We start from the raw sequence: 3,487 nt of genomic DNA on the forward strand, positions 1-3,487 counted from the left end.
TGCTTTAAATGTGACCAGTGGACATGCATTTAACATGAAGAATAATTGCTTACCCACTATGTGCATCTATTTGATCTATTTAGTTTATTTTATGTCTATAATCTGTTTAGTCTTTGTACTTTTATCTGTTTGTATGTAGGTTTTGTTTCTAATTGATTTGATGTAATCTATAATCAGATAATTTGCTCTATTTTTACCCATCTAATCTATTTTATCATTTGTATCTATCTATTCCTCTTAAAGAACAAACAAGTCTGGCCAAAAAAGGACTTGGCAGCAAGTCAAGATTAAATGAAGAATATTTTGTAGGCTGGTAAGTGTAAATTAGCATACTTTCCAGAAGGCCAACAATTCACAATTTTTTTTTTTTTTTTGTTTGTTTGTTTTTTTATTGGTCTTATGAAGTATTCTAATTTGTTGAGATAGTGAATTGGTGGGTTTTTGTTAAATGTGAACCAAAATCATCACAATTAAAAGAACCAAAGACTTAAACTACTTCTGTGTGCATTGAATTTATTTAATACACGAGTTTCACAATTTGAGTTGAATTACTGAAATAAATGAACTTTTCCATGACATTCTAATTTATTGAGAATTTGTATATGCTGTGGTTATCATTATTGTGTTTTTATGTAATTGTGTGACAGAAGGCCTAAATAAAGAAGAGGAAGGGAGACATAGACATCTCTTGTATATATAGATATCCGTCGTGTGCAGCGGCGTTATGAAATGAGGCGGCAAATTTTTATTTATTTTTTTTAAATCAAATGTAATTTCAAGTCCCAGTAAAAAGAAAAAGACACTGACACGCACACACAATGTAATTCTATTTTATATTTTTACATTAGCAATGTAATCAGTATTCTGTTTATTAAAGCCCAGTATGAATATCATCAAGTTTTTAAGCATTTCACATTTATTCCAAAATTAAACGATATATCTTCCAGAGTTAACAAGCAGCATTGACAAGGAGAAGATTCCTGCTCTTTGTCTTTACTTTCATCAAAAGCAACTTGCATTGCATTTAACACATACATTATTTTAGTCATGCTCATCCATTTCCTGAGATCGAAGGCATGATTCTGGCATGCTTTGCTCTACTCATTAATCCTGAAAATGTAACTGCAGTAACGCATATTTTGATTCTAAACTTTACCTTTTTTTTTTTTTTTTTTTTAAACTGAGAATAAAATTAAACAGGAAAATAAATTATGCATTTAGACAGGAGATTGCAAGAAAAGTTTCCTACCTACAGACCATCTAAGATGATTTAGACAGCTATACATTGTAAAAGGCTATTCTGTTTGTAAGGATATTATTATACACACAGCTGTCCCTCATAAATGCTTTTATGTACAGTATAACCCAAGCTTCCCTAAGTATGAAATCCTGCACGCACCCCTGACAATAAGACCATTGAAATGTCTGTCTGTCCTGTTGGGTTCAGATGATCTGGGATATAGTGCTTGAGTCATACTGTTATTCTTTAATGTTATGATTCTGTAAAGATAATTTATCAATAGCTTCATGATGCTTCTTTGTCCAGTTTGCATGAGGATGAGTGAATGCTGACAGGATTTTTTCTGCTGAACGCTCCTCTTCATTTGTTTAGTTTAAAACAGACAGTGATAAATGAGCTCTGGGTTGGTGTAATGCTGTTTAGGAGATGGGATGATGTTTTATTAACCCATGTAGTTTTTACTGCAGTAACTAATGCAAACACACTCATGTTTGCATATTCATGAATTAAATTTAATGATGCATGTCAAGTGCATTTACAAAATACTGAAAAACCTAAATGAGTTGTTTGCATGGAGACTTGCGTTTTGATTGAAAATTGTTCAGGATGAAGAGTCATCTGCAATGTGTTTTATAACAAATATCAACCAAGCTTTATTATATGTATAGGCCTATTACAAATGTATTACATTTATACATTTAGCAGACGCTTTTAACTAACAGTGCACATTCAGGCTAACATTTTTTTAACATAACGTGTTCCCTGGGAATCAAACCCGCAGGAACAGTGGCTAAGTGGTATTTAGTACAGATAAGTTAGAAGTATTTACTTTTATCTCTTAATTTTTAGTCTTTGGTCAATTGATGAAATCCTCCAATACAGTACAACAGAGAATATTTTTTAATAAAAATTACACAAGTTTTGTTTGATTTCTGTGCAAGGTAAACATAAAGCATTTAAGCATTTATTAATGTTTTTTTTTTTTTTATCAGAAAGCTGAATACAAAAGCAAAATTATTACTGACTGTTTTTTTATGTAGTTACTATTGTATCTTCTTTTTTACATTGTAAGTTAAATGTCCTGAGAACCAACTGGATTGTATTTTGGAAGTCAATGGGAGAAAGAGAAAAAAAAAATAAAAAAAAATCCGACTCCGGTGGGACTCGAACCCACAACCTTTGAATCACATCGCTAGATTGGCCTAGAAGTCCAATGCGCTATCCATTGCGCCACGGAGCCACCTGTTGATTAGGGCGGATATTACTCATATTATTTATCTCAACCACACTGTAAACCTATCGCGACAAGTGTTTTCTGACTCTTTGTAACGTTAAATGGTTATTGATCCGTTACATTATAAATTTTTATCTTTAACCTTTTATTTTCGATCGGCGTTATTTTCGATCGGCGTTGTTTGTTTGTCGTGCTATGCTGTGATTGGCTGAGACGGGCAGACACGTGACATAGAAGAGAAAGCGAAAGTGTTATTGTAACTTCTTCACCTAAACAAATACACAAAGTTCACAACACATATTTTAGTATATGTTGTTTTAATTGTAAGGCAGCTGCATTAAACGACCAGGTCAGATGCTTTGCGGTTCTCAGAGTTCTCTCTCGCTGTGAGAGTCGGATGATCGTTGAGATACAGCTGTTTGGAAGTTTAAAAGTAAAACGTGTAATATATTAAACATTAAATTATATTTTATTATTATTGTGTTTATTTAATTGTATGATTGGAAAAAACACGAGAGGGCTGCTGTATGGAATTGACTATATTAATGCTGTAGTTCTGATTTCTGCATGAAAGCATGAGCAGTCAGGCAGGTGTCGCTGTCGCTGCAGGAGTGTCTGAGGCACGCAGATGTTTGCATCAGTTAGTAAAATGCGTGCTGTTGGATTTAAAAGGAAGTTAGCACATGCACAAAAAACAAAGCATTTGACAAAATGAAGGTTGTGAAACTTCTTAGTAAAATGTCATAGTAATGTAAATGAAATACTCTTAGCATGCTGTATACTGACGAAGTTTATGCCTTTCAATTCTTGAATACACAGAAAGCAAACAAACATGAGACTATGTGCTTGAAAATTTAATTGTATTTCACGGCAACATTTTGATTTTGTTGTTTTTCAAAGCACAGTGATTTTAGAATTTTCAACTTTAAGTACTCAGCTAACGGAAATTTTCAAGGTTCTAAAATCCACATTCAATGCAAAACCGCTTGCATTTTAAATTTCTGGTGTGAGTA

General features: G+C 32.8%; 1 non-coding gene across 1 annotated transcript; it reads right to left on the reverse strand.

Annotated features, from left to right (window-relative positions):
• Positions 1-2,389: 2,389 nt before the first annotated feature.
• On the reverse strand, positions 2,390-2,480 carry trnar-ucu. The gene is given in 2 exon segments: positions 2,390-2,425; positions 2,444-2,480. It is a non-coding gene; the product is annotated as a tRNA-Arg (tRNA).
• Positions 2,481-3,487: the final 1,007 nt, after the last annotated feature.

Source organism: Cyprinus carpio, unplaced genomic scaffold (assembly GCF_018340385.1).
Source record: "Cyprinus carpio isolate SPL01 unplaced genomic scaffold, ASM1834038v1 S000006561, whole genome shotgun sequence".
Taxonomy (NCBI): Eukaryota; Metazoa; Chordata; class Actinopteri; order Cypriniformes; family Cyprinidae; genus Cyprinus; species Cyprinus carpio.